At 43.3% G+C, this 24,297-nt stretch overlaps 1 protein-coding gene across 2 annotated transcripts in view; it reads left to right on the top strand.

The window, feature by feature from the left end:
- The first annotated feature begins 390 nt into the window (after positions 1 to 390).
- Positions 391 to 24,297, top strand: part of MGA (MAX dimerization protein MGA) — a 133,475-nt gene continuing 109,568 nt past the window's right edge. Inside the window, exon 1 of one of the 2 annotated variants that reach the window (XM_084904290.1) lies at positions 391 to 486. The gene's annotated coding sequence lies outside the window, so the exon portion shown is untranslated. Of the gene's footprint in view, positions 487 to 1,030; positions 1,213 to 24,297 lie in introns of those variants that run through there. The other variant, XM_084904295.1, reaches the window with a different exon arrangement.

Below are 24,297 nucleotides of genomic sequence, written 5' to 3'. Positions count from 1 at the left end.
CATACGTCCCTGGCTGGGAATCTAATCCGCGACCCTTCCGCGCAAGGGACGGCGCTGCAAGTGAGCCACACCTGGCAGGACCCCTTGCTGTTTTTTTTTTTTTTTTTTTTGCCTTTGTTTTTGCAATAGTCACAAAGGCACTCAGCAGGCACTAACTAAATGCATGCTCCTTGAAGGAAGCCCTTAAGCGTTTCCTAAGACCGCACAGATCAAACAAGTGGGGGAAGGAAGGGGGACTGAAAGTGCCTATTATATCCAGTTACACTCCCACAACGGCTCAGCCCGCTTCAGCCCGAGCCCGGAGACCGGCTTTCCAGGGAACTGGGAAGGAATGCCCGCGAGGTGAGAGCCAGGAAATCGGGAGAGGTGCCTTTCCCGGCATGCTCTGCAGCACACCGAGGGGCGCCAGACGTATCCCGGCGTGCACCGGGGAGCGCCCAAGGGCGATGGTTCTCGGCTCCTGGAGGGGCGCGCGAAGTTAGCCCGGTAGGTGTGAGCTTCCTTAGTTTTGAGACCCCGTTTTCTGGTTCTCACTTTATGAATACAACCCCGTAAACGGCAGAAAGGCAGGTCCTCTGACTGGCCTCCCTTTCCGCGTGCGGGCGACTTTCGGCGCCTCTTCGAGCGCCGTGCCAGGTGATTAGCGGTTAGGGGCCGGCCCGAACCGAGCACGTGACCAGGGCTGGCAGCCAATGACTAGCCGGGGGGGCCCAGCAGCGCGACGATCCCCGGACCCGGGAGCGGAGCTGCGCGGCGCGTGGGCCCGCTGCGGTCGGTCGGCCCGGCAGGTACGCGCAGGCGCCCTGGTTGCCACGCGCTCTGTCTTTCCCCGCGCGCCCGATGGCGTGGACTTGGCGCGAGGTGTTAACGAGTCTGTTCGGGTATTTTTTTTTTTTTTTGTGGGTAAGGGTAAGGAGAGGGTTGGGGGGCCATGGCGTCACGTGGACGCGACAGCCAATCTCGGGCCGAGGCGCGCCCACGGCTTTCCTCCAGGCGCCCCGGGGTGCGACGTGTTCCGTGAGGTTCGGCCCAGCCCTGACGGCTGGGGCTTCTCTTTCGAAGCGCGTGTGCGGTTCCTAAAGTCTGGCCGCTGGTTTTCCGCGGCGGCCGACACCCCTGTGAACACGGACGACAAGTCCTCGGCAAAATGGCTGCTGGAGAGGATCGCCGAGCAGGGGGAGCGCTGGGGCCGCGTGAAGGTCACATGACGAGGTTGGCAGCGCGTGCTGCTGGCGCGGGGAAGGGGGCGGCGGGGCGCGGGGAGCGGCGGGACCGGTCACGTGTCGTCGACTGCGGCGTCCTGTGGGTGTTCGGCGCCTTGGCTGCGCCGGGGCTGTCTGCTTCGCCGCCTCCCCCCTCGAAGCGTGTCGTGCCCTGCGGAGAACCTGTGTAGGGTGCGGGTGGACCAAGCCGAGGGCGGGGAATTAAGAGACCTGGAGTGTAAACCTTGGCTGCTTTGGTGATTAGCTAGTCATGTTGCCGCTCTTGGTCTCCCGTTTTCTCATTTATATTTTAGCTCTGCATAGATTATTATTTTTTTAAAGGTCCTTCGTTTGGTATAGGACCTCCGCCTAATTCCAGTGTCATGCAGAGGTTTAAGGAGTTAACAGTGAATTATTCATAATATTCATAATATAACAGTGATTATTCATAATTGAGACAATTCCATCTCCCCACAAGAAGAAACACACAATAGTCCCCCACCCCCAACATTACAGTGATGTAGGGAACTTGGTGGAGGGAGGTAGTATATTCTAGCATGTCTGTCCGTATTGTCACTAGCATTTATACTTTGTAACTGCCCGCTTTCTCATTTGAAAACGGTTCTTTCACACATAGAGCTCCTGTGTGTTTCCTGGAAAGGAAATCAAGATGAGTATTGTTAATAGCTGTGGAGATGGGGAAACAAGTACTTAGAAGAGACTTGCTAATGGCCCGCTCACTACTCCTAGCTCTAGCTTTTCATTTCACCCCAGATCAAGGCCTTTAGTGAAACAAAGCAGGTATACATTATGTATTTTTTCATATCACTACTTAGGTTTTATGCTACCCTTTGAAGTATCTCAAAGAGGTTTTTAATTTTTTGGGAGCACAAATCTAGAAAACATTTATTGAGTAATCATAAAAATAGTTTTCACTTTTGAATTTTTATTTTTTTATTTTTCACATAAAAATATATTTTGATTGATTTCAGAGAGAAGGGAGAAGGAGATGGAAACATAAATGATGAGAGAGAATCACTGATTGGTTGCCTCCTGTGCCCCCCCCCTCCCCCTGGAGAATTGAACTATGACTTCCTGATTCATAGATGCGGACACTCAACCACTGAGCCACGCTGGCCAGGCAATAGTTTTCTCTTTTGAGCAATTATAATAGTTCACATCTTTCTAGCATAGTACTTTATTTTGTTTTAAAAATATTTTTTAATTTAATAATAAGAGGTAGGGAGAGAGAGAGAAACACCAGTGATATGAGAGAATCATTAATCGGCTGCCTTTACTAGTTCAGTTAAGATTGGAAAACAACCCATTTTTTAGTAAATTTCTGACTTCACATTTTATATTTAAATATTAATTCACCTGGATTTTGTTTTATTTACAATTTAAGGTACAATCTCTGTATTTTTTTCAAATGGTTAGCTGATTATTCTATAAAAACTAAAAATAAATGGAGTAAATGAAAAAGAAATGTATATAATTTTGAAATTCTTTCTCAACTATTATGAAACATCACTTTTTTAGTACTAAAGAGCCCTGTATAGCCCTGGCCTGTGTGCTTCAGTTGGTTGAGCTTCGTCTTGGATACTGGAGGGTCACTAATTTGATTGGGTACCTGAGGGAGGCAACCAATCGGCGATGTTTCTCCCCTCCCCCCACACCCTTCCTACCCCTCTCTTTAAAAAAAACAACACAAATATTTTAAAAATAAATAGCCTTATATATTTCTAAATTTATGATCTGTTCCACTGCTCTGCTCCTCTAGAGTTACTACTTTATCACAGCTTTATTTGTATATTCACTAGTGTAACTCCCTCCCTCACTTCTCTTCCAAATATTTTCCTACTTCACAGTTTTGTTCCTCCAAGTGAACTTTAGAATCATTCTGTCAAGTTTTCAAAAGGAATGCTGGTTGGAATTCTGTAAAATTATCAGCCATATGACCTTATGCACATTACTCAATCTCTCTTGCTATTTCCCTCATTGGTAAATAGAGATAATAGTACTTACTTCATACGTTTGGTATGAGAACTAAATGAAGACATGTTTAGGGGACTCTTTCCCTCTCCCGACCTGGGAGTCTGTCTGTGAGATTGATTCTTTCCCCTTCTCCACGTGGGAATCTCTACTTGTTCTTCAATAAATGTCCACCTTTGCTTTAAAAAATAAGAGATATACATGTAAAGTGCTGTGCTAGAGCCCTAGCCGGTTTGGCTCAGTGGATAAGCGTTGGCCTGTGGACTGAAGGATCCTGGGTTGGATTCTGGTCAAGGGCACATGCTCTGGTTGTGGGTTCTATCCCCAGTAGGGACAGGCTGGATCCCTAGTAGAGGTGGGCTTGATCCTCTATATATATAAGATAGATTAGGGGGTTTGCAGGAGGCAGCAGATTGATTGTATTTCTCATAAATGTTTCTCTCTCTCTATTCCCCTCCCTTCCTCTTTCCCTAAAAATCAATACAAACATATTAGAAAAAAGTAAACTAATAGTGAAGTTTAGAATGGTATACATAAAATGTGAACTACCAGTGATTTTTTTTGAGTGGCAGGATTTTTGGATGAATTAATTTTTAAGTTTTTTTTTTATGAATTTAAATAAAGAAAATAAACTTTATTTTTTAGAACAGTTTAGATTTATAGAAAAATTGCAAAAATGTTAGTTCCCACAGACCCAACACCCAGTTTTTCCTATTAATAATGTTATGTTAGCATGTATATGTGTCAACTTTTAGTAATCCTGTTCCCTTGAGATCCTCTTAACTATGATAGTTTCTTAGATTTTCCTTGATTTTGATATTTTTGAGGAATACTGGCCAGCTATTTTGTAGAGTGACCCTCAGTTGGGATTTGATGTTTTTATTTTATTTTATTATTATTTTTTTTAACTTAAAAAAAAATTATATATATATATATATATATATATTATATTTTATTGATTTTTACAGAGAGGAAGGGAGAGACACAGAGAGCTAGAAACATCGATGAGGGAGAAACATCCACCAGCTGCCTCTTGCACACCACCTACTGGGGATGTGCCTGCAACCAAGGTACATGCCTTTGACCGGAATCGAACCTGGGACCTTTCAGTCCGCAGACCGACGCTCTACCACTGAGCCAAACCGGTTTCGGCTATATATATATTTTTTTTATTGATTTTGTACAGAGAGGAAGGAGAGAGATAGTTAGAAACATCGATGAGAGAGAGTCATTGATCAGCTGCCTCTTGCACACCCCCTACTGGGAATATGCCCGCAACCAACGTATATGCCCTTGACCGGAATCAAACCCGGGACCCTTCAGTCCCCAAGCCGACGCTCTATCCATTGAGCCAAACCGGTCTCGGCTATTTTATTTTATTTTTTTATGATTAGACTGGGATTAGAGTACATACTATCAACATGTCTTTTCTTGATTTTGATCTTGATCATTGCCTCTGAATTTGATTTTTAAATGTTTGCTCTATAGTTTCTAGTTTTTAATAATTGGTGTTAACTTATAAATTAAAAAGTATTGTAAAATTCTGGGTATGTCTGTCCATCCTTTATCAGTAGCTTTTATAATAAGCAGTATATTGATAAGCTTGATAACAGAGAATAATGGATGTCATAATCAAAGAAAAACAACTGACCAAATTGCTGGAAGGGCTAATTATAGAAAGGAATTCAAGGCATTATTGCAGTATAGCTTGTTTTAATAGTCTTTTAAAAAAGTATATTTTGCCCTAACCGGTTTGGCTCAGTGGATAGAGTGTCGGCCTGCAGACTCAAGGGTCCCAGGTTCGATTCCAGTCAAGTGCATGTACCCTGGTTGCAGGCACATCCTCAGTAGGGGGTGTGCAAGAGGCAGCTGGTCAATGTTTCTCTCTCATCAATGTTTCTGGCTCTCTATTCCTCTCCCTTCATCTCTGTAAAAAATCAATTATATATATATATATATATATATATATATATATACACACACACACACACACACACACACACACATATTTAAAATATATTTTTATTGATGTCAGAGAGGAAGGGGGAAGAGAGGAAGAGAGAGAAAATCATTGATTGGCTGCCTCCTGCATGCCCCACACTGGGATCAAGCCAGCTGCCCAGGCATGTGCCCTGGCCAGGAATCGAACCGTGACTTCTTGGTTCCTAGATCAGGTTCCTAGGTCAATGCTCAACCACTGAGCCACACTGACTGGGCTGTTTTATTTTATTTTATTTATTTTTTTTGGAGGTCTCCACGGTGGGCTTTATTGACACAGTCACCACAGACAAGGACGGATGCCGAGACAGGCATGTGTGTAACCAAACCTCCCGCCAGCTGGCGCCGGGCCCCTCCAGGGTGACCCCACAGCAGGTGCCACCCCAGACACGCCTGCACACACCTCCGCCGCACTCCCACACGCCCAGCGTCTTACACATAGATACAAACACAGCTCATCTTCACAGTGAGGGCAGCAGGGGACTGAGGGCCAGGGCTGACCCTCAGGGCTGCTTCCCGCCCAGAAAACACCTTTCTCTCACGGGAACCAGGCCCTGCCCCTCCCCTGGCTGGGCTGTTTTAATAGTCTTTGAAGTGTTTTAGGATTCTGTTACCTAGGAAGAACAGCCTGGTAATCATGAATTAGATCTAAATTCAAAGGTGGGAAAGGAATTATTCAATTATGCATAACAGGATGAGAATATAAATAAGATAGATTAGACTAATTAGGTTAATTTGTTCATTCAAAATTCAGCCCTACTATATGCCAGATATTATACCAGATCTAGGGATTGAGCAGTGAATGAGACAGTCTCTACTCTCTTGGAATTTATATTCTAATGAATAGACAGTAAGCTAATAAACAAATACGATTTCAGATATTGTCAAAGTGCTGTGAAGAAAATAGCACAAGAGAATAGAATGTGGTGATGGGGGTTTAGTGGTTCTTTTAGATAGGTTGTTAGGTAAGGTTTCTCAAAGGTAACATTTGAGCATCAAGAGACCTGAGTAGTAAGGAGGGAGCCACACTAATATGTGGACCACTTCAAGCAGTGGGAATTCTAATGCAAAGACTCAGGTGAAAAGTAGTTTGGGATTTTCAAGGAAATGCAAGAAGGCTAGTGTGCTAGAGTGTGGAAATTGTTTGGGGTATTAATTGGTGGTGGAGGTGGGGACATGATATTGGGAAGTTGGTGGGTCTCAGATGGTATAGAGCCTTGCAGACCAGAAGGCACTTAGTTTAAGTGTGATGGGATCCATTGGACAGTTTTTGAAGAAAAACGATAAAGCCCTAGCCAAATTTTCTCAGTGGTTAGTGTTGCCTTTGTACCAAAGGGTCGCAAGTTCAATCCTGGCTCCTGTCTGGGCTAGTTCAGGAGGCAACCAATCCATGTGTTTCTCTCACATGGATGCTTCTCTCTCTTTTTCCCCTACCCTTCCTTTCTTCTCCCTCCCTTTCTCTCCCTCTTCCTCTCCCTCCTCTCCCTCTCCCCCTTCTCCAGACTCCCTTCCACTTCCCTTCCACTCTAACAATCAATTGGAAAAATATCCTCCGGAGAGGATTAACAAAAAAAGAAAAGAAAAAAATGATACAATCTAACTGATGTTTTAAAAGGTCATTGGCTGCTTTATAGGCCAGAGGGCAGCAGGAGATCATTTAGGAAGTTGTTCCTAAATGGAGATCAAAGTCATGCATTTGGGATGTCATCAGTACATAGATGGTGTTGAGATACATGAATCTGGTGAGATCAGCCAGGGAATAGGGAAGAGTGCCAGTGACTGAGCCTTGAGATGCAGTTGAAAGAAAGCAAGGACAGAGGAATAGGTTACACTTAGATTTCTTTTGTGTCTGCATCAGCACAGTCAATATGGAGTAATATTAAGTAATGCCTTTGAGGTGATTGTAATGTAACCTAGGTTCTTCCTGTTATGTGAACTGATTCTTCAGGTTTTTGTCATGCATTGCTTGAAGATTTCCACTTAGTCTCCATTACCTAGGGTAGTGGTCAGCAAACTGCAGCTTGAAAGCCACATGCGGCTCTTTGGCCCCTTGACTGTGGCTCTTCCACAAAATACCACATGCTGTGCTATTGAAGGAGAACCCTAATTAAGTTAATAACAATGTATAACTTAATACATTACCTATATAATTTAAGTTTAAAAAACTTGGTTCTCAAAAGAGATTTCAATCATTGTACTGTTGATATTTGGCTCTGTTGACTAATGAGTTTGCCGACCACTGACCTAGGGATATAAACTACAAATTTCATAGCTTAGCATACCAGAGCCATCAGGTTCTGACTCTACCCTAACTTTTTCCCTTTTTCCTCTCTCCTATTTAACACTCTTGCCATACCCAATATGCTCTATCCAGTAGCCTTCTCTTTACCTATAATACTCTTTCCCCCCCTCTTTAAAAAATATATACTTTTATTGATTTCAGAGAGTAAGGGGAGAGATAGAAACATCAATGATGAGAGAATCATTGATTGGATGCTTCCTGCAAACACCCCACTGTGGATCAAGCAGGCAACCCGGACATGTGCCCTGACTGGAATTAAACTGTGACCTCCTGGTTCACAGTTTGACGCTCAACCACTGACCCACACCTGCTGGGTGTCTTTTGAGGATCCTCCTCTTTGCCTCAAAACCCTACTGAGTCTTTAATGTCCAGCTTAAATTTGCTAGGTAATTTCCCTAGATTTCCACAGATAGAAAGTCGGCTTCTCATTGCACAATACTTCCTCAGCTCTATTGTTTTGTGCAGAATCAGTTGATATTTTCACTGTTTTTAAAAAAATATATATTTTATTGATTTTTTTACAGAGAGGAAGGGAGAGAGAGCGAGCTAGAAACGTTGATGAAAGAGAAACCAGCTGCCTCTTGCACACCCCCTACCGTGGATGTGCCCGCAACCAAGGTACATGCCCTTGACCGGAATCGAACCCGGGACCCTTCAGTCCCCAAGCCGATGCTCTATCCATTGAGCCAAACGGGTTAGGGCTAGCTGAAATTTTTAGGATTTTTTTTTTTATGGTGAGTTTTTGGTTTTAATGATATTCGTTCTGATGAAAGTTAGCCAGTACAAAATTGTTTGTTGTTTTTTTTTTAATGTTTTTTTAATTAATTTCAGAGAGGAAGGGAAAGAAACATAAATGATGAGAGAGAATCATTGATTGCTGCCTTCTGCATGCCTCCTACTGGGGATTGAGCCCTCAACCCAGGCATGTGCCCTGACTGAAAATTGAACCCGGAACCTTTCAGTTCACAGGCTGATGCTCTATCCACTGAGCCCAACCTACCAGGGTGCCAGTACAAAGTTTAATGAAGTGATATCAATTAGGAGTTTTAGTTCAGAGACATTTTAGGAAAGTTTTAATCGCTAAGTCTGAACAATGCTTATTCTTTGGAGGCAAGCTATTATAATATTCTTTCTTCACTTGCCCACTTTCCCGCCCACTTTCTCAGTAGTCAGGAATTCTAACATTATATGTGTACTTTGAGCTCTTTGCTGGAGAAGAAACCTAGTGTAATAAGTTTAGTGGAATCAGCAGTACTCTCCCCAGGAATGTCCATTAAACTGTTGCATAGAGGGAGGTTTAATTGTGTAAATTATAGGTGTGAGAGTTTCAGTCTGTGAACTCAAAGTAGGGTTAGTTATTTTGTCATTCAATCATAAGCTTGTATTGAGCACCTACCATATATGGGCATTGTATGAGATGCTGTGGGGGACATACAAAAAAATTAAAAGACATGGTTCTCTGCACATGTATCCCTGACAGTTTAGTTGAAGAATTGAAACATAATATTAGCAAGGAATATGCTCTTAGCAGGCAAATCTACACTAATAAAAGAGAAAAATGTTAATTGACCATACCTTGGCTATGCCCACAGCCAATCAGAGCAAGTATGCAAATTAACCCAACAAAGATGGCAGTTAATTTGCATATGGTGAGGGAGGGAGTGAAGACTGAAGACAGCATAGAAGGAAGAGGGAGGGAAAGTGGAAAGCAAGGCTGCTGTGGGAGGGAAAGCGTGGGCGGTGGCGGGTGGTGGAAAAGTGTGGTGCGGCCGTGGAAGGGAAAGCAAGGGGCAGCAGTGGTGGGAGGGAAAGGGCAGGGGGGGCAGTGGCTGCGGGAGGGAAAGCGTGGAGGTGGGGGGGCGGTGGCAGGAGGAAAACATGAGGCGGGGAGTGGGAGGCAGAGGTGGCAGGGAAAGTGCGGGGCGGGGAGGGGGCGGGCAGGAGAGGTGGCAGTGGCGGGAGGGAAGCCCACCAGAAGCCCTGTTCTTCCAGGAATCTTCCTGCAACAGGCCTTAGTGTATTAATAAGTGAAAAGTATTGTGGTATAAATTAAGGACTTTGCATTTCTTAAGCCCATAATTATAGACTGTTATATACCATCTTACCTCACATCAATTTTCAACATTTTGATTTGATCTGCAAGTTCTGCAATTTCTCCTATCCTTTAACATAAGATAGTGATTTGGCTTTTTGTTTGATGTGAAAACCCTGCCAGTACATTACATTCAGACATTTTATTCTTTCACATCAATAAAGCAAATACATAAGTTAGAATGTCACTTATCCCTTATATGTGTGACAGAGATATACTTTCATAGTTTTTTATGTGTAGCTTTTCCTAGACACATTTTCTCCTACCAAAAGGTAGGGAGAGGAGATTATAGAACCTAGAGAACAAATTGCGTGTGTATGAATATGAGTTTAAAAGTAGAGTTGGCTTTCTATTTGTTGACTAGAGGCCCGATGCATGAAGATTTGTGCAAGAATGGGCCTTCCTTCCCCTGGATGCTGGCATCGCCTTCGCTCTGGCCGGAGCCGCCTTTCCAGAGCTGCCTTTCTGCCTTCCCATGCTGCCTAGAGGCCTGGAGCGGCTGGAGTGGTGCGGAACGCCTGTGTCTCACCCTGCACCCAGCCACTTGGCACCTGTGTGTGCAAATTAACCTGTCATCTTTGTTGGGTTAATTTGCATACTGACTCCTGATTGGCTGTTGGGCATCGCGAAGGTACAGTCAGTTAGCATGTTACTCTTTTATTAGGTAGATTGATTTTAGAGAGAGAGAGAGAGGAAATGAGAAAGGGGAGATTATTGTTCTTATTTGTGCATTTATTGGTTGATTTATTTTTATTATTTAAAAAAAATAAATCTTTATTGTTCAGATTATTACAGTTGTTCCTCTCCCCTCCCTCCCCCCATAGCTCCCTTCCACCAGTTCCCACCCCACCTTTGCCCTTAACCCTTCCCCACACTGTCCTCATCCATAGGTGTATGATTTTTGTCCAGTCTCTTCCTGCACACCCCCACACCCCTTTCCCCCCAAGAATTGTCAGTGCACTCCCTTTCTATGTCCCGATTCTATTATATTCACCAGTTTATTCTGTACATCAGATTTAAAGTATATATATATAATTAATTTTTTTACAGAGAAGAAGAGAGAGAGATAGTTAGAAACATCAATCAGCTGCCTCCTGAACACATTCTACTGGGGATGTGCCCACAACCGTGGTACATGCCTTTGACTGGAATCAAACCTGGGACCCTTCAGTCCACAGGCCGACGCTCTGTCCACTGAGCCAAACGGGTCTTGGCTGTTCATCAGATTTTTTATTCACTTGATTTGTAGATTCACTTTTTGATAGATATGTATTTGTTCATAATTTTTATCTTTACCTTTTTCTTCTTCCTCTTCTTAAAGAATACCTTTCATCATTTCATGTAATACTGGTTTGGCGGTGCTTAACTCCTTTAGCTTTTTCTTATCTGTGAAGCTCTTTATCTGATCTTCAATTTTGAATGATAGCTTTGCTGGGTAGAGTAATCTTGGTTGTAGGTCCTTGCTTTTCATCACTTTGAATATTTCTTGCCATTCTCTTCTGACCAGCAAAGTTTCTGACTGGAATCAAACCTGGGACCCTTCAGTCCACAGGCTGACACTCTATCCACTGAGCCAGAAATCAGCTGACAGTATATGAATGCAATAGTTACTCTCATACGTTATTTGTAGAAAGATATATTGGCTTATTAGGTGTGCAGTTTGACAACATTTATCAAATTTTAAAAGCACATGCATTCAACATAGCAATTTCACTTTTTGGTATGTATCATTTCTAGAAACGTTAACATTTACCCAAGAAATATGAACAATTCTTCCCCGTATGTCCCTAGGTTCCTCCTCCCAATTTGGAGCTGGACATGTTTATTCATGTTTGGGTAATGAACACCTGGGTCTACAGTAGCCTCCAGTTATTTTAAGATGAACATCTGGGACTCCAGTAGCCTTCAGCCACAATCCCTGCTAGATTTTACAGCTGAAGTTATAGGGTCTTCTCTTCCCAGTGTGGAACCCTGGGCTGGGGGTTTGGTGTGGGATTGGGCACCTGCTTCTCACTGGAGGCCTTAGAGATATTACTCTGTATTAAAAACACGCCACACGTGGGTGTTGGACCAGCCTGTTCTATGCCTCTGCCCCTCCTACTAGTCTTAATGTGCTTTCTTCTTCTGTAGTTGGAGGATTTCCATGTAGCCAGATTCCAATGCTTCTGAATGATGTTGGTTCTGTATTTTAGTTGTAATTTTGATGTGGTGTGGGAGATGGTGAATTTATATATATTGCCATCTTGGTTCTCCCATTGGTTGATTCTTGTATATGTCCTTACCTGGGATGGAACAATCTTGGTGATCGGGAGGATGCACTAATCAACTGAGCTATTCAGCCAGGGCAGTACAGTTGACTCTTTTTAAAAATATATATTTTTTATTGATTTTTTTACAAAGAGGAAGAAAGAAGGATAGTTAGAAACATCGATGAGAGAGAAACATTGATCAGCTACCTCCTGCACACCCCCTACTGGAGATGTGCCTGCAACAAAGGAACATGCTCTTGACAGGAATCGAACCTGGGACCCTTCAGTCTACAGGCTGATGCTCTATCCACTGAGCCAAACTGGTTATAGTGGTACAGTTGACTCTTTTTAAAAAAAATTATTTTATTGATTTTTTACAGGGAGGAATGGAGAGAAATAGAGTTAGAAACATCGATGAGAGAGAAACATTGATCAGCTGCCTCCTGCACACCTCACAATGGGGATGTGCCCACAACCAAGGTACATGCCCTTGACTAGAATTGAACCAGGGACCCTTCAGTCTGCAGGCGGACATTCTATCCACTGAGCCAAACCAGCCAGGGCTATAGTTGACTCTTGAACAACAAGGTATATAGGGGCACTGATACCATAGTAAAAATTCTACATATAATTTTTGACTCCTCCAAAACTTAACGAATAGCCTATTGTTGACTAGAAGACTTATCAATAACCTAAATATTATATGTATTTCTATGTATTGTATTCTTAAAGTAGTTAGAGAAAATAAAATATTATTAGGAAAGTGATGGCCGAGACTGGTTTGGCTCAATGGATAGAGTGTCGGCTTGGGGACTGAAGGGTCCCGGGTTCGATTCCGGTCAAGGGCATGTACCTTGGTTGCGGGCATATCCCCAGTAGGGGGTGTGCAAGAGGCAGCTGATCGATGACTCTCTCTCATCGATGTTTCTAACTCTATCTCTCTCTCTTCCTCTCTGTACAAAATCAATAAAATATATTAAAAAAAAAAAAAGGAAAGTGATAAGGAAGAGAAAATATATTTACAGTACTGTAGGCATTTATTGAAAAACAAAACAAAACAAAACACCAAAACCCTAATATGCAAATAGGCCAAATGGTGGAACAACTGAACAACTGGTTGCTATGATGTGTGCTGACTACCAGGGGGCGCAGATGGAACATGGTGGGTGTCTGCTGAGGCAGGATGATGGAGTAGGTACTCTTTTTGTGTTTTTGTAAAAATACTTTAAAAAACATATTTTTATTAATTTCAGAGAGATCCCTAGAGGGGATTGAGTCCGCAACCTGGGCATGTGTCCTGACCGGGAATCCAACCGTAACCTCCTGGTTCATAGGTCCATGCTCAACCATTGAGCCAAGCCAGTAGGGCTACTCTGATTTCTTCCTTTATTTTGAAAGTTAAAGAAAAATTTTTTTTTTTTTTTTTTTATTGATTTCAGAGGAAAGGAGAGGGAGAGAGTGATGATAGAAGCATCAATGATGAGAGAGAATCATTGATCGTCTGCCTTCTGCACACCCCTCCTGGGGATTGAGCCTGCAACCTGACCATGTGCCCTTGACCAGAATCGAACCTGTGAATCTTTAGTCTGTAGGCTAATGTTCTATCCACTGAGCCAAACCGGCTAGGGCAGTACAATATATGAGTGTGTGTGTGTGTGTGTGTGTGTGTGTGTGTGTATATATATATATATATATATATATATATATATATATATATAAATAAACCTATGCAGCCAAAACCATTTTGGCTCAGTGGATAAAGCGTCGGCCTGTAGACTGAAAGGTTCCAGTTTTGATTCTGGTCAAGGGCATGTACCTTGGTTGCGGGGACATCCCCAGTAGGGGGCATACAGGAGGCAGCTGATGGATGTTTCTCTCTCATTGATGTTTCTAACTCTCTATCCCTTTCCTTTCCTCTCTGTAAAAAAATCAATACAATATATAAAAAAACAAAAAAAAAAAACCTAAGTGACTGGCCAACAGGCTGGTAGCTGTGATGTGCCCTGACCATCAGGGGGCAGATGCTCAATGCAGGAGTGGAAACCATAGACATGGAAACCTAGAACAGACTGATGAATCTCAGAGGGAAGGGGGGAGAAAGGAGGAAGGGAAGAGATTAACCAAAGATCTTATATGCATATTAGAGGCTTGGTGCACAGATTCATGCATCGGTGGGGTCCCTCAGCCTGGCCTGCACCCTCTTGCAATCTGGAACCTTTTGGGGAATATCGGAGTCAGTCTCGGATCAATTCCCGCAGGCCAGACCTCTAGTACTATCTAATAAAAGAGTAATATGCAAATTGACTGCCCGCCACACCCACAAGCCATGCCTACCAGCCAATAAGGAGTGAGTATGCAAATTAATCCAACCAAGATGGCTGCGGCCATGGAGAGAGCAGGAGGCTTGAGTTGCCCCTGCAATGGAGGAATCCAAGTTTCCGCAGCCCTGGCCTATCTTGGCCCCCTGCTTAAGGCTACAAAGTATCAATTATAGAAGATAAATAAATCCCAACAAAAATGGTGGCAGCCATGGAGTGAGGAGGAGGCTTGGCTCCGCTGAAGGCTACAAAGCTTCAATTATAAAAGATAAATAAATCCTAGATACCAGGGCCTCTACTTGGGTCGCCAGGGGCTATGGCCAGCCTGAAAACCACCACGGGCCCCTCGCCCAGGCCACCCCATACCCCAAGGGATCCCCCAACCTGATCTAGGACAGTCTTCAGAGCAAACAAGCTAGCCCCCACCTGTGCACCAGACTTGTATCCTATCTAATAAAAGAATAATATGCAAGTTGACCATTCCAACACACAAAATGGCTGCCCCCATGTGGTCAAAGATGACTATCCCCATGTGGACACAAGATGGCCGCCACAAGATGTCCAGCAGGGGAAGGCAGTTGGGAGGGACCAGGCCTGCAAGGGAGGGCAGTTACTGGCGGTCAAACCTGCAGGGGAGAGAAGTTAGGGGTGACCAGATCTGCAGGGGAGGGTAGTTAGGGGCAAACAGGCTGGCAGGGGAGCAGTTAGGCATCCATCAGGCTGGCATGGGAGTGGTTATGGGGTGATCAGGCTGGCAGGCAGAAGTGGTTAGGGGCAATCAGGATGGCAGGCAGGTGAGCAGTTGGGAGCCAGCAGTCCTGGATTGTGAGAGGGATGTTCGACTGCCCGTTTAGGCCCGATCCTACTGGGATCGGGCCTAAACGGGCAGTCGGACATCGAGGGGTCCCAGATTGGAGCGGGTGCAAACTGGGCTAAGAGACACCTCTCCCCATGCACGAATTTCACGCACTAGGCCTCTAGTATTGATAATAATATCTAAGGTTTCTTGTGAGGATTGATGAGATAAGAATGTAAAGTGCTAAAATCAATGCTTGGCACACTATAAGCACTAGTTATTGCTATTAAGACCAATATCACCAGTTACAAACTGAAATGCCTTTTTCTGTGGTTTTCAGAGTCCATAACTACTTGGATGTATGGAGTTCCTATTACGTTGTGGAGTTTTGGTTTCATAGACAAAATCTGGAATAGGTTGAAGTGATACTAGACGGCTTTAGGGTTAAGGAGTAGGAATGAGATAATTATGTAGTACTAAGCTAATAAAGAGGTTGGAGTCACAAAAGAATTTGGTCCCACGTTGCATGCATTGAGTTTGGAAGGAAAGGTCAGAGTACATGTGTACTTTTCTCTACCTACGTGACTTTTTACCACTATTTTGCATGTTAGTGTCAATCATAGTGTTTTCCAAGCTGCTAACTATATTTATGAACTAAAGCTTTTCAGCACTGCAGGTTATTTTCAGTTATTTTAAAGTGCTATAACTTCCTTTAAAAAAAACAAAACCCAAAAATCTAGAGGCCCAGTGCATGAAATTCATGCATGGGGTGTTCCCTCAGCCCAGCCTGCACCCTCTTCAATCCAGACTCCTCAGGGGATGTCCAATTATCTCTTGCAATCCAGGACCACTGGCTCCTAACCGCTTGCCTGCTTGCCTGCCTGATCACCCCTAACCCTTCTGCCTGCTTGATTGGTTGCCCCTAACCACCTCTGCCTGCCTGCCTGATTCCTCCTAACTGCTCCCCTGCTGGCCTATTCACCCCTAACCGCCTCTGCCTTTTTCCGCACCCAGGACCCAGGATTCCCTTCTCTGGCCTGTTGCAGGCATCCAGGACTTGGACTTACCTCCCTCTAGCCAGCTGCAGGCACCCAGAACCAGGCCGGCTTCACTTGGCCAGCCATAGCTGCAGGGAACTATGGGTGGGCATCTTTGCCTGGGCCACAGCTGCTGGTGCCCAGGATTGTGGGGCGGATGGCTTGTCCTTCTCCTGGGCCACAGCCTGGCTGGTCACCATTCCTCTCTTGCGAGCTCATTTGTGCCTGGCACGTCCTCATTCCTCTTTCCCCAGTGTTCAGTGTCTGAGCCATTATTTTAGTGTGATGACATGAGAGCATGACATCCATTTGCATATTAGCTCTTTATTATCCTAATGGAGGCATGGTGCATGAAATTTGTGCACTGGGGGGAGGTCCCTCAGCCCAGCCTGTCCCCTCTCATAGTCTGGGAGCCCTCAGGAGATGTCCTCTGCTGGAGGCAACCAGGCTGATCAGGGGAAGGTGCCAGCCCCATCACCTTGCTGCTGCTGCCACTGCCGGCCCCCACAGCTGCCAAGGTGTTTTCATCAACACTGACTCCAGTCCCTTCACTACAAAAAAATGACAACTTTCTTTAGGCATTTTCAAGATATCTCTTTTCTTTGGATATGACATTTCTTTTCTTTTTAAATCCTTACCTGAGGATATTTTTCCATTGATTTTTAGAGTTGTGGAAGAGAGAGGGAAAGACAGAGAAACATCAATGTGAGAGGGACACTCGATTCGTTGCCTCCTGATCTGGGCCCCAGCCAGGGAGGAGCCTGCAACCTAGGTACATACCCTTGATCAGAATTGAACCTGGACCCTGTGGTCCACCGGCCGAGGCTCTATCCACTAAGTCAAACTGGCTAGGTTTTGACATTTCTTAGCCCCTCCAGCAGCGAACCTTTGCTTTTCCCTCCAGGAGGGAGGTGGAAAACCCCCCTCCTGGATTACCTTCTTGGATTCTTATTACCCAAGTTACCAAGAACACTGCGAGTGGCATACAGGGAGGTTAGCCAATGAGCGGTCTGAAAAGGTGTATCCTCTGCAGCTCACGTGGAGAGGCAGGACTGCTGGTGCACCGCGGTGTGTGTCCACTTCAGGCCTGCTCCAGCTGTGCAGTGGTGGCTGGGGCAGGCCCCTGTGTATATGTCCGCTCCGGGCCTGTGCCATCCATGGCTCGCCTCACCAGGCATGCAATCCCCCTCTTGCCCATCTGAGAGCGCAGCCTCCCCCTGAGCCAGTCATGACTGTTACAGCATCCTGACTAATTTGCATATTACCTCTTTCTTTATATAGACTATATACAGATGTAATAAAAGGGTAATATGCAAATAGACCAAAGAGCATAACAATTGAACAATCAATCAAAGCCTAATATGCTAATGATATACTAAGGTTGCTCAACTGCTATGACGTGCACTGACTACCAAGGGGCAGATAGTGAACTGGTTAACCAGTCACTTTGACATGCACTGACCAACAGGGGCAGACGTTCTGACCAGTAGGTTAGCTTGCTGCTGGGGTCCGGCAGATCGGGACTGAGTAAGATGGGCCAGACATATCCTGGAGCCCTCCTGCAGTCCCTCCCTGGCTCAACTGTGCACTGGTAGGGTCCCTCAGCCTGGCCTGTGCCCTCTTGCAATCTAGGACCCCTTGGAGGATGACAGAGAGCCGGGTTCAGCCCCATCCCATAGGCCACTCCCCTTAGAAGGACACCAGAAGCCAAATAGCTGGTGGGCGCTGCTGTGGCAGTGTGAGCCTCTCCTGGTCGGGACTAATTGGGTGTGAGCCCATGGCAGGCACAGTGGGGCTGGGATGAACGGGAGCGACAGGTAGGAGCTGCAGGCAGTATTGGACTGGGTTTTGGCCTGATCCCTGCAGGCCACCCAGAGGGATCCCACCCGAGCACAAATTTGTGCATTGGGCCTCTAGTATAGCATAATATTAGTTTTTGTAGTCAGCACTTTATATTGTCACTAAGAATGTAAGATAATTAGATCAATAGAGATAACCAATATTGGTGCCATTTGAAATAGTAGATTTGAAAAGTGCCAGTTTTCTCCAGATTGAAATATTTTCATGCATACTTTATTTTCTCAAAAAATGTTTTTTAAAAATATATATATTTTATTGATTTTTTATGGAGAGGAAGGGAGAGGGATAGAGAGTTAGAAACATTGATGAGCTGCCTCCTGCACACTACCTACTGGGTATGTGCCCGCAACCAAGGTACAAGACCTTGGTCGGAATTGGACCTGGGACCCTTGAGTCTGCAGGCTGATGCTCTATCCACTGAGCCAAACTGGTTAAGGCTCAAAAATTATTTTTGTTGTTAATCCACACCTGAGATATTTTTTATTGCTATATATACACACACACACACACACACACACACACACACACACACACACATATATACACATACTTTTTTTTTTTTTTTTTTTTTTTTTTTTTTTTTTTTTATAGAGAGAGTGGAGGGGAGGTGGAAAGAGCGAGAGAAACATCGATGTGAGAGAAACACATCAATTGCTTGTGCTCCGACCAGGGCCAGGTATTGAGCCTGTAACTGAGGTATATGCCCTTGACCATAATTGAACTCTGGACTCTTCAGTTTGAGGGCCGATGCTCTACCACTGAGCAGAACTGACTAGGGTTTATTTTCTCAAAATTCCCTTAAACATTTTTTTTTTTTTAAAGAATACTGCCTTCTGAGTTGCATACTAGGAAAGATACGGATAAGAACAGAGCTGCATTATCTTTATGGAAAACAGGGAATCATTTAAAAAGACATCAAGTTTTTATTTAAATGTTATTTTTGCTAACTAAGCCTAAGATTATATGAAGTACACTTGCCTTGCCTCAAAGCTTCAGTTGGTTATTATTTGTTTTTTATATTTAAATTAATTCTTTATTGTTTAAAGTATTACATATACTTTCCCTTCTCCCTAATTGACCCCCTCCAGCCTGTCCCAGCCCCCTGTCCAAGACCCTCACCACCCCACTCACTGTCTGTGGCCATGGCCACGCATATATTCATACAAGGTTCTTAGTTGATTACTTTCTCTGATGATCAGTGACTTTGAGCATTTTTTCATATGTTATTTGGCCATTTGTATGTCCACTTTGGAGAAGTGTCTAATTAGGTCCTTTGCCCATTTTTTAATTCAATTGTTTGTCTTCCATTTAAGTTTTTTGAGTTCCTTATATATTTTATATATTAACCCTTTATCAGATGTATCATTGCCAAATATATTCTCCCATACAGTGGGCTCACTTTTTGTTTTGTTAATGGTTTCTTTTGCTGTGCAGAAACTTTTTATTTTGATGTAGTCCCACTTGTTTATTTTCTCCTTAGTTTCTTTTGCCCTAAGAGATATATCTGTAAACATATTGCTATGAAGGTTGTCTGAGATATTGCTGCCTGTGGTTTCTTCTAGGAGTTTTACAAATTACATTTAAGTCTTTTATACATTTTGAGTTTATTTGCATGTATGGCGTAAGTTGGTGGTCTAGTTTCAAAATTTTTTGCATGTATCTGTCCAATTTTCCCAACATTTATTGAAAACACTTCTTGATTCCATTGTATGCTCTTGCCTTCTTTGTCCAATATTAATTAAGCATAATGGCTTGGGTCAATTTTTGAGGTCTCTGATCTGTTCCACTGATCTATTTGCTTGTTTTTGTGCCAGTACCAGACTGTTTTGATGACAGTGGATTTGTAGAATAATTTGAAATCTGGTATTGTGATTCCTCCAACTTTTTTTTCTTCCTTAAGATTGCTGTAGCTATTTGAGGTCTTTCATGATTCCATATAAGTTTTTAGAGTATTTGTTCTAGGTCTGTGAAATATGCTGTTGATGTTTTAATAGGGATTGCATTGAATCTGTAGATTGCCTTGGGTAGTAGCGACATTTTATTTTTAAATATATTTTATTGATTTTTTTTACAGAGAGGAAGGGAGAGGGATAGAGAGTTAGAAACATCGATGAGAGAAACATCGATGAGCTGCCTCCTGTGCACACCCCCACCGAGGATGTGCCTGCAACCAATGCACATGCCCTTGACCAGAATCGAACCTGGGACCCTTCAGTCCTCAGGCTGATGCTCTATCCACTGAGCCAAACCGGTTTCGGCTACTATTTTTTTTCTTGTAATAAAATGGCAGTTTCCATTACAAACTTGTTGTTTTTATTAGCAGATGGTAATATAGAATCATAACATTTTTTTTTTCAGCACAAAGAATATGTTTGCCTTCCTTTGTTGTTGCTATTAATTCTCACATGAGATATTTTTTTCATTGCTTTTTAGAGAGAGCAGTAGGGGAGGGAGGGTGGGACATACAGAGAGAGGGAGAGAGACACCAATTGGTTATGCCCTTGACCAGGAATTGAACCTGTGACCCTTCAGTGCGTGGGCTGACACTCTAACACCATCCATGGCTGCCTTTGTTGGTTTTTCAGGCAAAAGTCATTGAGGCAAAAGACTGTTAATAAGTAATTAGACTTTACTAGAAAATCATATTTGCAAGCATGTGCCCTGTCAATAATATTTACATATTCCTCCAAGGATAAATAATTTGGGATAAGAATCCAGTGGTACTAGTTTTTCCTAATTATGACTCTACCACTTTGGAAAATGTTGACCAAAGCAGGATGCTTATTTGCTCATGTATAACATGAGGATAGTTAAATGTATTATGATCGGATAGTTATATGTATTATGATTCTGTTTGCCAAATCCCAAATTGTTGGATATTAAATAAATATTTGATATTTGGATATGTCTGAAAAACTGGAACCTGTGGTTTCATATTCATTTGTTCAACAGATACTGTGTGTCCGCTCTATTCTAGGTATTGTGTTAGCCCTGGAATAGAGTGGAGCTAACAGTCTAGTGGACAAGACATTCATTAATACATAGTTTCAAAAATAATTACAGTTGTGAGTTGGTGCCATAAAGAAATACAGGGTACTGTGAGCGCTTGTAGCAGGGAGACCTTATTTGATGTTGGGGTTTAAGGACACTTTTCTTGAAGAAGTTACATTTAAGCTCAGGCATGAAGGGTGAATTGGAATTAGGTTTGAGGCATCTGGGAAGATCTTAGGCAAAGGGTAAGGATCATGATTACCGGTATGCAGACTTGAGTTATGGGGCAGCAAGAAGAAATGGTGTTTCTTAATGACTATTGATAACATTCCATCACATCTATCCTCTTTTTAATCCTCCTCTTAACACATTTTGTAAAATATGCTTTTATTAGCATTACTGTCTGATTTAGACACTCCTACAGCTCTTCATTGGGTAGATTATTAGCTCTTTGAGGTTAGGATTCTTGTTGCTTTAAATTCCTTAGTTCAAGGTTTTAGATATTGGAGTGAATCATACTTTGCCTCTTGACATGAGTTGGTGCAGCACTAAATGGTAGGCAATGATGGAGTGTGATTTTTTTAAAACCTTACCTGAGGATATGCTTTTTCCCCCATTGTTTTTTAGAGAGAGTTGAAGGAAGAGAGATAGGGAAAGAGGGAGGGGAGAAGGAAGAGAGAAAGAGGGAAGGAGGGAGGGAGGGAGGGAGGGAGGGAGGAAGGGAGGAAGAGAGAGAGAGAGAGAGAGAGAGAGAGAGAGAGAGAGAGAGAGAGAGAGAGAAACATCAATGTGAGAGAGACACGTTGACTGGTTGTCTTCTACATGTGCCCCCACTAGGGGGTGGGGAGCTAACTGCAACCTAGGTACATGCTCTTGACTGGGAACCTGTGACCCTTTGGTGGTGTGGTCAACACCCTAATCATTGAGCACACCGGCCAGGCATGACCCCTCTTTTATGCCCCCTGGCTAGCACACAAGTTTTTATGGTCAGTGAAGGACTTTGTGTAAAAATACCAAGTCTTTTTTGTATCCTAGTCTATATGTAGCTCTTATCTTAAGAGTGATCTTATTAAGATATTGTAAACAGAACCATAACCCAGGGCTTTTTAGATGTGGCAATGTTTTCATTTGAAGAGTGATATGTCTTTTCTAGTTATTTGAGGGAGGTATGTTTCAGTAGAAATCTGAACTGAGAAGGTGGGATCTGATTAGATTGGATAAGGAATATAGTTTGTCTTGTTGGTGGATTTTGTTAAGTTGTGCCAACTCTTTGGGCTCTAATATAGTAATATAGACATCTGAATAGTGCATGAGGTGGGAGTCTTTCCTCTATCCTCAGCATATACAAGGCACTCAAATATTTGTTGAATAGGAAAAATGTGCATGTGAATGGGGGCTTATGTGCTTATAGAGCAATCTTGGATCAAAATTGTATACTTTCTAGCCAGATTGTTTATATTTCAGGCGTTCTCTGTCTTCACCCCCCCCTCCCCCCCACCTCCCATCCCCCTAATATTTACTTAAATATCTTTGGAAATTCAACCAGGAAAACAAAGGGAAGGATTTTTGGGTTAGGCTGGATGAACAAGGTAAGCTATGATAACTTGAGAGAATTCTATCAGCAAGGTAAAATTCAGGAGCATCAATTCTAGCAGTTAGCTTGGCATTTTTAAAACTTGGGTTATCTAATGACTAGAGGCTGATGCATGAAGATTCGTTCAAGAATGGGCCTTCCTTCTCCTAGCTGCTGGCGGTGCCTTTCTGCTCCAGCCCGGAGCTGCCTTTCCGCCTTCCCACAGTGCCCAGAGGCCCGGAGTAGCTGGTGTGGGATGCCTATGTCGTTGCCATGGCAATGAAGCAAGCATCCTGCCCCACCCCCAGCCGCTGGGGGCCTGTGTATGCAAATCAACCTGCCATCTTTAAAGGGAGAAGTTATTACAGAGCCAAAAAAACAAACAAAAAACAACCACCAAGGACCCCAGTTTGAGAAACACTGCAGTAAAAGTTAAATGTCTGTTTGCCCTAGCCTCATGGTTGGCAAACTGGCTCATGAACCACATGTAGCTCTTTGGCCCCTTGAGTGTGGCTCTTCCACAAAGTACCATGGACTAGGCAAGTCTATTTTGAAGAAGTGGTGTTAGAAGAAGTTTAAGTTTAAAAAATTTGGCTCTCAAAAGAAATTTCAATCATTGTACTGTTGGTTGATATTTGGCTCTGTTGACTAATGAGTTTGCCAACCACTGCCCTAGGCGGTTTGGCTCAGTAGATAGAGCGTCAGCCTGCGGACTAAAGGGTCTGGGATTTGATTTGATTCTGGTCAAGGGCACGTTACCTTGGTTGCAGGCTCCTGCAAGAGATAACCAATGGATGTCCTTCCCTCACATCAATGTTTCTCTCTCTCTCTCAAAATCAATGGAAAATATTCCCAGGTGAGGATTAAAAAAAAAAGTTAAATATAACTGTTTAAGAGGTTACTTGAAAAAGCAAACAAAAGAGAAGTGGTTAGTTGGTACTAGATTGATGTTAAACTAAAACTGGGCCATTGAAATGATGTTGCAGTATTATTTTTAGATTGTCTATATAAAAAATTAATAGGCTGTCAGATTATTTTCTTTTTAATCCCCACTCAAGGATATGTGCTTATTTTTATTAACTTATTTTTTTAGAGCGAAAAGGAACTGTGTGTGTGTGTGTGTGTGTGTGTGTGTGTGTGTGTGTGTTTGGGGGGCCAGGGGGAGAAAGAGAATATAGTTTGTCTTGTTTGTGTGAACATCAATGTGAGAGAGAAACATTGATGGGTTGCGTCTCATATGTGCCCAACTGGGATGGAACCCACAACCGTTTTTGGTGTATAGGACGACACTCCAACCGAGTCACCCAGCCAAACTTCTCAGATTCTTGATAATACATCTCTAGACCTTTATAGCTTAGGCAGGCCCCACTTTGAAACAAAGTTTACCTCTCTCACCAGGAGATCCAGTGGTTTATTTTTTATTTTTTTAAATATATTTTATTGATATTTTACAGAGAGGAAGGGAGAGAGACAGAGAGCCAGAAACGCTGACCAGCCGCCTCCTGCACACCCCCTACCGGGGATGTGCCCGCAACCAATGTACATGCCCTTGACTGGAATCGAACCTGGGACCCTTCAGTCCGCAGACCGACGCTCTACCACTGAGCCAAACCGATTTTGGCTCCAGTGGTGAATCTTGAAAAATTGTTTTTTGTTTTTGTTTTTGTTTTGTTTGTTTTTAATATCTGGTATTTCATTCTGTTTTTCTGGAAAGAGTAGCAAAAGAAAATCTCCACTCTCCCTCCCCACTAAGGTGTCCTCCCAGATTTCCCAATTAGAGATACTATTTATGTTAACTTTTTTTGAAATCCAACTACCACTAGGCAGTGGTATAAGCAGTTATCAGTCATTTACATCTTATGATCAGATGTTTTAATGCCGTCAACA

This window comes from Pipistrellus hanaki (genome assembly GCF_964339955.1).
Source record: "Pipistrellus hanaki genome assembly, chromosome: 1".
NCBI lineage: Eukaryota > Metazoa > Chordata > Mammalia > Chiroptera > Vespertilionidae > Pipistrellus > Pipistrellus hanaki.
The sequence above is the reverse complement of the archived record's forward strand: the minus strand, read 5'-3'. Positions and strand labels throughout refer to the sequence as shown.